This window comes from Trachinotus anak, unplaced genomic scaffold (assembly GCF_046630095.1).
Source record: "Trachinotus anak isolate AG129_WGS33_773 ecotype Australia unplaced genomic scaffold, CSIRO_AGI_Tana_v1 ptg000016l, whole genome shotgun sequence".
Lineage (NCBI taxonomy): Eukaryota > Metazoa > Chordata > Actinopteri > Carangiformes > Carangidae > Trachinotus > Trachinotus anak.
In genome coordinates, this window is record NW_027273867.1 from 1,649,017 (window position 1) to 1,662,471 (window position 13,455).

Below are 13,455 nucleotides of genomic sequence, written 5' to 3' on the forward strand. Positions count from 1 at the left end.
ATAAAACCAAAATGTCCCAGAGCTGATTGCTGCAGCTATTCTTCACCCAAAGTTCCACTCAAGTGTGTGTCCATTCAAGTTTCTGAAAGTCAAAGAAATGTTTTTTGTTTTGTTTTTTTTAACACTTGGGACTGTACTGTCAAATAGAGTGACCACGATCTTTAGTTGTGACAATTGTCACCCTGGTCCAACTATTCCAACTTGAAGAAGGCCTTATTCAACTTAAGTAGTAGGTGGTTTTCCAATTTTCGTGAATGAATTCTCCCCCGTTTTGGGCTGAAGTGTAACGTAGTTACACTAACTCTTAGTTTGTTTTTATTTTGGTTTCATGTCACTTCACTAACTCTCCTGTCATTTCAGATCCTGCCTTCCTTCCCTGCCATACAATCTACTCATTTCCCTCACCTGGGTTTCCCTGCCCATCTCCTCCACCTGCAGTCCATTTGCTCATTAGGTCTTCAGTATATATACCAGTCCGTTTTCATTTGTTTCCTGCCAGATTGTCTTGTGTTCTACGTTGCCAAGCTTTCCAGCATTTCCTAGTACTGCCTTCCTGCTCTGACATGAAGAGCAATCCAGGTGCACTGAAGAGCCTTTCACACACAGCAGAAGCGGGTAGTGCCGTGTTTAACTTGAGCGACAGTTTGGCTACAGCCGGGCAAGTTCTTACACTGTCCATACGTCCATCTGTTCATGTTCTTCTTTGCTCGGTCAAACTCAAACATTGAGTTAAGATACGGCCAAGGATTTTGTGAAAGTTCCTCCGAGTCCGGCTCATTATCAGACTCAGACAACTCAGTGGATTGTCTTTCTTCTCCTGACGCAGCCATTGTTGTGGTTCTGTGTTGACAAACGCAGTCGAGAGCGTGGCTACTTTGGCGGTATCCTTATGCGGAGGGATGACATATTTCCGCTTTTACGTAGATCCCAGTGGAGAGCGTGCACTGATAGATTTCATTCTTTGACAAACACAGCTTGTGTCCAATAATATTTTAGAATAAAAAAATAAATAAAAAAAAAAAAAAAAAAAAAAAAAAAAAAAAGAGCAGACCTGAAAGTAACGAGTACTTTTCAGCCTTCCTAGAAATTTATTCGAGTAAAAGTAAAAATATTTGTCTTGGAAATGTATTCAAGTAAGAGTAATAAGTACCAAAGAAATCTAATACTCAAGTAAAGTACAAATCCTCTGGATATGTATTTAAGTACAGTACTTAAGTAAATTTACTCCGTTACTGTCCACCACTGCATGTAGGTTACTTATAAATGATATTACTTAATCAGTTTTCTTATGTGGTAAACTCTTCTCTGCTTGTGCTATATTTTACCCTTGGCTACATTTTGTCATATAACACTGTCCCATCGTTGTCACTGGTGGTTACAGTTCAGTGAAAGTTTAACTTGCTTTAAGAGTTCATGAAATTCTACTGCCACAGTCAAATATTAAAACTTGTTGGTCTGAGACCACCACATACACCACCATATATGGTGCCAAAGTGAAAGATGTTACATGATCATCCACAGCACGAGGAAACGGAGCATGGGTGTCGCCAGCTTATTCTACTGGTGGGTAAAATTAAACACGTTTTTGCAGTCTTGAGAAAATGTCTCCTGCACACCTGGCCGTGTGTTGAATTTATTATGAAGGACGCAAACATCTGATCTCATAAAAATTAGGCTATATAGTGTCAACTTATTTTTTCATTGCTCCTCAGTGAAAACCATGTAGTAATAACCATTTATTTGTTAGTAGCTCTTTATTGAAACCATAGCGGGTTGCTGGAATATTCACCATTTTGTTATGCTTACCATAAATTTGGCATTATTTGGTGAATGATGTGTGCACTGACGACAATGGCTGTCTTAGGGCATGGGTGAGCTGAGCAGTCGTCTTAGGCACCGCCAGCAGTAAGGGCTCAAAACAGGGGGAAGAAAAATTTAGTAATCAATTTCAGATCTACATTAAAAGTCTGTTTCACTAATGCCAATGCAGACACTTCATAATCCCAGTGGCTGAACTGTATTATACACCTGACTGGGAAGTCTGCATATTGACTCCACATGACTACACTACTGAGAGCTGATGCTCACTATCATGTCATGGATTACATCTGCTGGCTGTCATTTATTTCGTGACCCACACATTTTATTTGCTGCCACCACTGTGGGCAAATTGGAGGAATGAGTAACCAGATTGGGAAACTTACTATATGTTCCACGTGAGCATCACATCCTGAATAGACTCAAAACTTGGCATGTCTGTGCACACATATGCCCAGCAATTAATCATTTGAACAGAACAGACTTTCCACACACTTGGAATATGACACACTTTCCCATTTACATTAGTGGGAAAGTGTGTCCAAACTTTTAACTGGCACTGGTACTTGACTGGTTGAAGCTGAAGCTGCCTTTCTTAAAAAGTGACACGTGTGGAGTACACATGTACAGCAAAAATAAGGACAACAAAGCTGAACAAAAAAATAAACAAACAAATGACTGTTATGTACAAGTAAGAAAGTTGTTGGGATCTCAAGCCATGAGTTCTGAGAAGAACAATGGAGAGGCCTACATGTCCCTCAAAAGCCTGAGCCTCAAACCATGCATCCTGAAAGGAACAAAGGATAGGACTACATTTCCCTCCAAGCAACAGGGCCAAAACCACCCCCACAATTCACACCTATGTGTAAATTGGAGTTTGAAAGAAAACTCAGCACCGGCATTGGCCGAGGCCAGGCATTCCCAGCAGGGATCCCCGGTGACGTCACTCAGGTGATAAAAGTGGCGCTGCGACCCTCCTCCTCCTCCTGCGCTTCATTCCCGTGCACCAGGTACAGTAGAGAGCTACTCCAGCTCTCTCCGCGACTCGGCTGCTGAAAGGGAGCAATCTGCAACATCTGACCTTTTTCCACAACTTCTTAAAGCCGAGGTCACAGTCTTCAACTCGCAGGCCGAGCGCACAGACTGCTGTTGTTTGTTTCCTATTCTTTTCGGATCCGACGTAGATCGCTGTGCAATCAGCTGATTTCACGTTCCGTGAGGACGAGCGCCGACTTTGTTAAGGACAAAACAAAGTTCACCGTCCCTCATCTGTGATCTTCCCGCTGCCGCCGAGGAACTCATCACAGTCATCGCCAGGAGAGCGAGACACGACCCGCCGAGCTCCGGCCAAGGACCGAGCTGTGGAGACCCAGAGCTTTGTCTAACTCCGAAGGATCGGAGCAACTCACAGTAAGAGGCTGATGTCTGGGCAGAGACACAGTTAGTGTAGCGTGTTTGATTTATTGACTTATAAGTGTGTCCTATGCTGTTGTTGTTTTTTGTGATTAATATTATTCTCGGTGCTTATGGTTTACTGTGTTTTATTGTTTGGTGATTAGCCGCTAGTATCAGCACATTCCGTGTTGTTCTGCTAAACTAGGACTTGCTATTGTGTCCAGCGTCTGGACACTTCGGTGTCGCTGCGCAGCCTCGCTACCGTGAGCGAGCCGGTGAACTCCTTCTATAACCGGTTAAAGGACCAGTGTTACTGTGTGGTGAAGAGAGAGTTTACTGGACCTCTCGGCGACTCACAGAATCCCGCTGCTCTGTCTCTGCATCTTTCTCTTTCTTCTCTTCACCTCTATTCTCCCTCTTTTCTCCCAATCACGCATCTCATCTACATCTCTCTCTCATTCAGGCCATCTTGGCTCTAGCGAGTACCTCACGCTGCCGCCATCTTGGTTCCTACTGACACGTCACTCATGTGACTTCGTCACTATCCTCTCTCTCTCTCACACACACACACACACACACACACACACACACACACACACACACACACACACACACACACGGTTGTTACATATGTGTTTTGCCTGTAATTATCTAGTTAGTAACCAGTGTTTGTTTTAGTTATAGTTGAATTATAATCGGTTTAATATTAAGTGATGTTATGTTGAATAATTATTACTCTTATTAATAAATCCTGTTATAATTTAACTCGTCGTTGTCTGTGATTATTGTGACTATATTTGTGATAACAGCTGGATTCACAACAGTCAGTGCTCAAATTTACCCTTCAACCAACCTCCTGAGACTGTATTCTGAGCCATCAATTTGGTCACTGGTCCCTGGTGACAGGGTGGTGCCCCGAGGTTACTACTTGTAGTAAACATCTATACATGTATTGATGATTATCACTGATAATCATTAATATTATAAGCCAATAACCAAATTGCTCCTACCTGTGCCCCAACAAAGTGAAAAATAAAAAAATAATAAAATAGACACATACTGTACATATGGTGGTACATACGACTATTATGCACATGCAAGTAGGTATAAAAAAGATGCATACATATAGTGATAACAATGTACAACAAAATACAATATCTATATACAGATTCAGCCCTCTTGTTACCTCAAATGTATACTCCCTTACTTCATCAGTGAGTCACCTAACAGATAGTTAAATGACATGACTGGTGTGCATGCTTAGGTGTCATGATTTACAGGCTGCAGGACATATTTCTTCATAAAAAGGAAAGATTTGTGAACAGATACAATGCAGAGAAAATTCCTCCTCTCTGCAGCTGAACAAAGCTCTTGTTGTCTTATCTTCCTTTTGTTTCATTTTGATGGGGTTATCAATTACAGACAATAACCAGAGACCCAATGGGTGGGGAGTGTGGGTGACAAGGGTAAAAGAGCTATTTGGATTTCTAGAGCTACACTCCAGGCTTTCAATAACAGGATTAATGTAGCCTCCAGTGCTGCTGTTCCAGTTGGAAAAGGATCAATCGGAAAAAGGCAAAAGCGTATTAAAAGGATTATAGATTAGCAATTAGATGTCTTCTGACTGGGGGTTAGAAAGCTCTCTCACACAGTATTTTGAGTCTTAAGGTGAGTTGTGTGATGGCTGGCACTGTGGTCCACGTCTTCACTCACACTACATCTCATCTACTTTGACACCCAGAGGTTACTCCTAGTCCAATCACTGTCCCAGGATTTAAGACTGATTATCTTGTTTCTTCAGACCTGACTTTGCTTTTTATCACCTATTAAAGGTTATTGAGTTTAGAAATATACCTTCACATTTCTTTCTCTTCATTTGTTTTATTTGGGTTCACATTATATTTTAGAACAAAGTGTAGTATATGTTGATTTATAACAGGGGTCGGCAAATAACTGGCTTTGAGACAATTTTTTTCTAACCCATTACATAATGGGCCAGAACATAATCAAAGGCTAATTTAAGAAACTGATTGATAGAAATCCAACTTAAATTTACTAAAGTACTATTCACATGTGGTGCTGTGGCCCACAGTCACATATTATACTTTGACTGATTCATTGAACTGGTGTTATTTTTTCTTATCACATCTCATGTCTGCTATTTCAGAGGTCTGTCAAGAAATCATCAGAACCTTTGTAACTTTCTGTCGGAATTTTTCATAATAAAAGCTAAAAGCCTGTTTGAAAAGAATTCAGAAAAAAAAACAAACTTTCTTATGTTTTTATTTTGTTGACAAGATAAAAAGAAAAAAAATGCTAAAGAGGAAGTGATTCAGTGGGTCAGTGTTGCTACTATGACAGAGATCTATCTTCAAACCAAGCGCTGTGGGCAGATGCCTGATGTGACTGTTTTTGTCATTCACTCTCAATATGGCTAAAAGTAAAATGAACATCTTCAGGTAGGTCAGCTCCAGTGGATCAACTAAAACAAACAACCAAAATCTACATTTTGTAACAATAAGACATTATGCACATTTGTATCTGACTGTTATATAGGAAAAGTAATATCAAAGGAACTGTGATTAGCACTAAGGTGTGAATCCTGGACTCACACTTGCATACACACATGCACAGATAGACCTCAGGTGGTGCTCAAGCACCTGACCTTTCACCCTCTGACCAGATAACTGCCCTTTTTACAAGACTTTTTTTTCTTTTTCTTATTTTATATTTACATTAAATTTGACCCATATGGCATCAGTTCTCATCTAAAAGCGTGTTGAATTGACCGACAACTGCATTTGAGTCCTGTTTCTGTGAGACCCACAAGCCCTTGCCCCTCCCTCTTCAGCTTCCTTCATCACAGCCTCCACGGTAAACATACACAGACTGAGAGCTCTGCAGAGCAGCACTTCTCACTGACCTGCTATCACTGTTGACAACCAGGTAATGATAGTGTCTGTCCTAAGCCTCGGGATTGTTTGTGAAATTAAAACTGTTATTAAAACAGCTAAATGCAGACAAACTAGGTCAAAATATGCATGGACCTATGGTCAAATCCGATACAAAGTCAACACTTCCTGTGAGCATTTAAAATTAAAACCCCTCTAGTGTTTCAGTGGACTGATTTATTTCTTAAATAAAGGCTTTTATTGCTGTGCTGCAGTAAGCGTATTGTTGCATTTCCTGTTGCTGGAGTCTGTCTACAATCACTGTTGACAATCACTTCTCTCTCCCCTGCTCTCTGCTTGGCATGTCTCTGCCTCCTTTAGAAATAATGATACATGTAATTAAAGTAGTCTATATGCCATAACAGAGACAAGGCTCAGGGCTCAGTGAGCTGCAAGTGCTACTATTAAGGGCTACCTTAAATATTATTAAAACACTGCCAAGTGGCAAACTTACCTGGACAGCAACACCTGCTCCTCATGTCCAGTCGGCGGCCCGGTCGACATTAGCTCCTGGTTTCCAGTCATCCATCTGGCCATCCCTTGTCCCTGACTTTCTGTCAGGCGTCTGGGGGACATCAGTTCCTGATCCCCAGTCAGCAGTCCGGTCAACATCTGCCCCTGGTTTCCAGTTGTTCTTTTGGCCAGCTCTTGCTACTTATATCCTGTTGTCGGTCTGCCCATCATCAGCTCCTGGTTTCAAGGCAGCATTTCTGCTGTCTCCTGCTTTTGATTTCCTGTTAGTGGTCCAGCTGCCTCCTGCTCCTAATCCCCAGTCACCTTTCTGTCCAATGTGTGCTCACCCTCCAGAAGGACTTGGCCTGCAACACCATCCTCCTTCTCGCCCTCCAGAAGGGCTTGCCTGCAACGCTCCTGCTCAACCTCCAGGAAGGCCCAGTCTTTGCCATCAGCCTCCTGCTCAATCTCTGGAGAGACCCAGTCTTCGCCATTGGCCTCTTGACTGTTTTCCCGAGCAGCCTAGTCCATTTGCCCAGAGTCCGTCCTCAGCCCCATTCCTCTGCTCAGCCTGCTTGGTCTCGTGCTCTGCCCCTGTGATTCCCAGTTCCTTCCCTAGCCCCATTCCTCTCCTTCTTGCTCACTGGTACAGGAACCACACCTTTCTCCACCAACCCCCATTTTGTGTTGGCTGCATTTAGTTTCAGTTTTTCCCTAAAACCTGACAAGTCCTGAGTTTAGAACTGTGACGTTGTCTGACAAAATCACCAAACACATAAATTAAAGAAGAAGACTGAGCTGTGATTTCAGCTGTATTTACTTCTAAAATTGTCACTCAAAGAGACAGTTAGAAGAGACAGACTAAATAAGTTATTTTTTCAGGCTTTTGCCTTTATTACAGTTGTGCTGAGAGAAAGTTGGGGAGAGAGAAAGGACTAAGACTGCTCGGTGTGTCGGATGTGTCTCTGCCCCCTTTAGTAATAATGATACATATAATAAAAATAGTTTATTTGTTGTAATGGAGGTGAGGCTAAGTGAAGTGGATGTGCTCTGGAAGAAAAAAAAAAAAAAAAAAAGTTTATCTGATATATAGAGACAAGCAACCATTCACACTCACATTCACACCTACGGGCAATTTTAGAGTGACCAGTCAACCTAATGTGCATGTCTTTGGACTGTGGGAGGAAGTTGGAGTACCCAGAGGGAATCCATGCAGACATGAGGAGAACATGTAAACTCCAAACAGAAAGGCCCCAGGCCAGGGGTTCAAACCCAGAACTTTCTATGAGGCGACAGCGCTAAGCACTGCACCACCGTCCTGCCTGAAACCATACCAGACATGCTAAATGTATACTCCCCAGTGTAGATTGACCCCTGCCAAATGATCTTCATCCAGTAACCCAGGCACCTGGTGAAGCAACTTTAAGACTGACTGAGAAGAGAGATAGGGACCAGGAAGATAACACAGAAAACAGTAAGCCCTTGAAAGCAAGGTGTTCTTAACAAAGCATCAGTCACGTTTTCTGAGCCTTTAATATGGTGACTTTCCAAACAGTATGATTGCAAAAACAAAAGCAGCTCATCAATCTGTGGTTTGGGCAAGGAATAAGAAAAGGCTATTGGATCATGGCCTGTATGGACCACCAGAGGAACACCAGTTTCAACATAAACCTCAAAATGTTGCAATGCCCACATGAGGGCAAGTCTCTTTTTCTACCACAGAATAGTTCAAGTGATAGGAGTCAAATTTCTGAGAGAAAAAATTCACAGGACATTCAACACCATTTCTACCAGTCTGGAGCAACACGGCACCTACAACTACATCACTTGCATCCATGTGTGCAGCTGGAACGGACAATGGATACAAGGTGCTTCAAGCATACAAGTTGAACACAAAACAGTTTTGACATTTTCAAAAGTCTGCTGGAATGAATGACTGGATGTACATTGCTCTAGCTCTCAACAGATTGGTAGAAGGAGCTAGGCTATGGGAACTCGCACGTCACCATGATCAGTTGCATGTCACGCAGTCATCAAACAGCTCCCAATTGTGATGGATGTGATCTTCCTAGGTATTACTGTAGATCACTACATTATCCAGGTACACAGCACATTTGTCCAGCCAAGACACAACCATAATCTTTCAATGTGTGTCACCAGCTCATTCCACAACCCAAAAGTTATGATTGTACAAGAGAAGAGACTAAATGAAGTTATTAAAGCTGAAATGTCTCTAGCTCTTTGAGGCAGTGAAACTTGACAATATACTTTGAGAAAATCTAATTTACTGACTAAGTGAGCTCAGCCCACCTGATCATCACAATCTTCTATGCAAGGCAGTGGATAAGCATCTGGATCAGTTACCCCATTTTCCATATTCAGTACAAACCAAGGTCTTTCATCGGCTTTACCCAAAAGGAAACAGGGAAAGGCACAGCTGGAAGTTGAAGGTTCAGAAATGTTATTTGCTAGTATATTCTTTATATCTGTCCTCTTACACACTGACGCACTGGCTGCATATCACCCATGCCAATGCCATTCTCTATAAAATGTGTAAGGGCTGGAAAATTATTAAATAAGATAGCTATTGACAAGAGCAGCAAGTCAAATCAGCACTCGGACACACTTGGACAAGAGCCTAAACAATGATTCCAAATTACCCAGTGTTCTTTAATTAATGCCCTTCAACAGACTACAAAGAAAACTGTCTCCCGGCTATGAAATTTTGGCATTCGAGCAAAATAAAGTCCAAAATAAACTGATGAGTTTCAGCTTTACTGTCATGAAGATGCTTCATTTTTGTTTGTGAAAAGGTTAAACTTTTGTTAGCCCTCTCCTGAGCCACATACAACCAATGCCAACACCCAATGGCACAATCCATGAGATTCTGAGGGGGTCCAGGTTGTGCCACCGCATCATGCAGCACAGTTAGCAGCCCATGCACTGCATGCCCAAACACCAGCTCATTTGGGCTAAACCTGGTGCATTCCTGCGCAACCTCTTTAGCTCCACGTTATACCCTTATAACACAGACATAAGGGTTTGATAAAACATTTTCATGCCTCTTGGCTCTGAGCATGGTATTCAGAAGCCTGATTATATCTCACCCAGAGCTACTTCAAAACTTGAGCAAACAAATGGGATGAAAAAGAGAGCACTGATAATTTTGAATCACTTTTGGGATTCTAAAGATTTCAGCACTTAGCACTAATGGTATGTAATGGATACACAGCCAGATATCTTGTGCTTTGACACATTACTGTAAGCAAATAATTACCTCCAGACTTTGAATCAACATTCAGACTTTGGTTGGGGACCAACACGTTCAATTATGAGTTGCTTAAATGGCTGTTCAATTGCTGGAATGGTTAGGTTGTCATGTCATATGATATTTAAATTTAAATGTTTTTATGTAACTTGACCCTCTTCACATAAGGCCAAATGAAGGACCTGAGGATATATGGACCCCCAAATGCCTGGACTGATCGTGCAACACCCTCAACACCTCCTCCCGGAATTTGAATGAGACAACAACTTGAAATAGAGGATTACCCACAAAATGTTCCCCATGTATCCCATCCTCAACATCAACTTGTCTTGCAGAAGATATCCCCTTTCAGCACTTCTCTTGTCAACATCTAAAAGTACTAAACGTAGGACCCGCCCATTTCTTTACCGCCAGGCCACTGCGGGAGACCAACAGAGTCAAATCAAATCAAATCCAAATCAAATCAAATCAAATCAAATCAAATCAAGCATTATTGTCTTTTTGTAGTCTCCTGTCCTGGTTACATACAAAAAGAGATAGTGCTTCTCTGGGATCCCACTCATACATAAAAAGACCAATAATAAATAAAAGCAGCAATAAATACATTAAAAAAATAGATTGAAGCAACACTGATAATAAAAGCCACAATAATTGGATATAGAGTCAAAGAAGGCACTACTTTCCTCTGCACTACTCTGATCAGATTCAGGTGTGTATCTGCACAAGCTGTGAAAACATGAGGTGGTGGACCATCAGCCCACAAAAAATCTACCAGTCAAGTCATTCCCCTCAATAACATCCACGCCTCATATTGGCAGGCAGGACACATGCATGTAGCACCTCATGCTGAACCAACTAACAGTTAAGCTCAAATGTATGTTCCAGCAAAGGAAACACATTTGAAACCATTCCCTGCATCAGAATGCAATCCCTAGTATCAGTACACTGAGAAAAAGAAGCACAGAACTTAAAATGAATGAATCAAAAGCCCCAGTCTCTCAGGATTTTTACCAGTACCTTGACAGCACTCCCCAGCAGTGACACATGGCTGTCACACACAAAAATCCAACTGCTCCAAGCTGCAACTCACTCCAGCTTCCACTTGTTCTCGTGGAAAAATGGCATTGAGAAAAAATGACACAGGGAGAACTGACCGAAATTACATTTGTGACAAGCGTAACAAGTGCAACAGGCTTGACCTGTGCAGTACTGAACCCACTATTTTCCCTGGACTGAACAGGTCATTCACCTTTCCAATGTCCACTGCCTTTGCAATAGTTCCATACTTTGTTCGGCTCAAACTGCAGCTGACTCCATATGTCCCTTTCTGGCTTACCATGGTGAGGACCAGCTCTCTTCTCCCACCATTTACCGGCTGGCCAAAACTTACTGCCATCTCTATTGTAACAAACATCATCCTGAGCCCTGTAGTTGTGATCACCGCAGTGTATCAAAACATGCACCCATACATCTCCATACACCTCTTCACTTTATGCTGTGTTATATTGATAGAAATGTGACTGGGAGCACATTTTTTAACTGCTCCGGAACAATCAAGTGACAAAAACATCATAAGAAATAATAAGTCACCCAGTGTACACCATTTTTTTTTAAAATGAACAACTAACTCTCTAGTAAACTCTGTGTGTCTGACTCCTTCCAAAAGGTTTTAACACTGTAGCTCCCCCAGAAAGAGCAAGGCTGCAGAATGAGGGAGATTTTAACCCTAACCCCTGAACCAGAACATTTTGGATATACAGTTGTGTGAAAAAGTGTTTGGCCCCTTCCTGATTTCTTATTTTTTTTGCATGTTTGTCACACCTGTTTCAGATCATCAAACAAATTTAAATATTAGACAAAGATAACACAAGTAAACACAAAATGCTGTTTTTAAATGAAGGTTTTTATTATTAAGGGAGAAAAAAAATCCAAACCTACATGGCCCTGTGTGAAAAAGTGATTGGCCCCCCCTGTTAAAACATAAATTAACTGTGGTTTATCACATCTTTGGAAAGCTGAGTTCAATCTCTCTAGCCACACCCAGGCCTGATTACTGCCACACCTGTTCTCAATCAAGAAATCACTTAAATAGGACCTGCCCGACAAAGTGAAGTAGACCAAAAGATCCTCAAAAGCTAGACATCATGCTGCGATCCAAAGAAATTCAGGAACAAATGAGAAACAAAGTAATTGAGATCTATCAGTCTGCAAAAGGTTACAAAGCCATTTCTAAAGCTTTGGGACTCCAGCGAACCACAGTGAGAGCCATTATCCACAAATGGCGAAAACATGGAACAGTGGTGAACCTTCCCAGGAGCGGCTGGCCGACCAAAATTACCCCAGGAACACAGCGATGACTCATCCAAGAGGTCACAAAAGACCTCAGAACAACATCCAAAGAACTGCAGGCCTCACTTGCCTCAATTAAGGTCAGTGTTCATGACTCCGCCATAAGAAAGAGACTGGGCAAAGATGGCCTGCATGGCAGAGTTCCAAGACGGAAACCACTGCTGAGCAAAAAGAACATAAAGGCTCGTCTCAGTTTTGCCAGAAAACATCTTGATGATCCCCAAGACTTTTGGGAAAATAGTCTGTGGACTGATGACCAAAAAGTTGAACTTTACCAACAGTAAAATATGGTGGTGGTAGTGTGATGGTCTGGGGCTGTTTTGCTGTTTCAGGACCTGGAAGACTTGCTGTGGTAAATGGAACCATGAATTCTGCTGTCTACCAAAAAATCCTGAAGGAGAATGTCTGGCCATCTGTTTGTGACCCCAAGCTGAAGCGCACTTGGGTTCTGCAGCAGGACAATGATCCAAAACACACCAGCAAGTCCACCTCTGAATGGCTTAAGAAAAACAAAATGAAGACTTTGGAGTGGCTAAGTCAAAGTCCCGACCTGAATCCGATTGAGATGCTGTGGCATGACCTTTAAAAAGGCGGTTCATGCTTGAAAACCTTCCAATGTGGCTGAATTACAACAATTCTGCAAAGATGAGTGGGCCAAAATTCCTCCACAGCGCTGTAAAAGACTCATTGCCAGTTATCGCAAATGCTTGATTGCAGTTGTTGCTGCTAAGGGTGGCCCAACCAGTTATTAGGTTTAGGGGGCAATCACTCTTTAACACAGGGCCATGTAGGTTTGGATTATATATATATTTTTTTTTTTTTTTTTTTTTTTTTTTCCCCCCTTAATAATAAACCTTCATTTAAAAACTGCATTTTGTGCTTACTTGCGTTATCTTTGTCTAATATTTAAATTTGTTTGATCTGAAACATTTAAGTGTGACAAACATGCAAAAAAAATAAGAAATCAGGAAGGGGGCCAACACTTTTTCACACAACTGTACATCACTGAAAAGGTGTGGTGTTGACAAATGGAGCAAAAAGATTACAGGAGACCAGCATCAGAACTGTCCCAAAACACTGACGAGCTCCCCAGAGCCAGAGATGTCCTTTAAGGGCAGCTGCCAGACCCAATTTTCTCTACTCCATACGTCAAACCAAGCAGTCATATTGATTCCCTTCTAAATCAGAATATGGAAGGTGAATGTCAGGAGTGGTAGAGAG

The 13,455-nt window shown here is 41.8% G+C and overlaps 1 long non-coding RNA gene across 1 annotated transcript; it reads left to right on the forward strand.

Moving 5' to 3' along the window:
• The first annotated feature begins 12,010 nt into the window (after positions 1–12,010).
• On the forward strand, positions 12,011–13,104 carry LOC139634580 (uncharacterized). The gene is made up of 2 exons (XR_011693991.1): positions 12,011–12,314; positions 12,567–13,104. It is a non-coding gene; the product is annotated as an uncharacterized lncRNA (long non-coding RNA).
• The last annotated feature ends 351 nt before the right edge of the window (positions 13,105–13,455 follow it).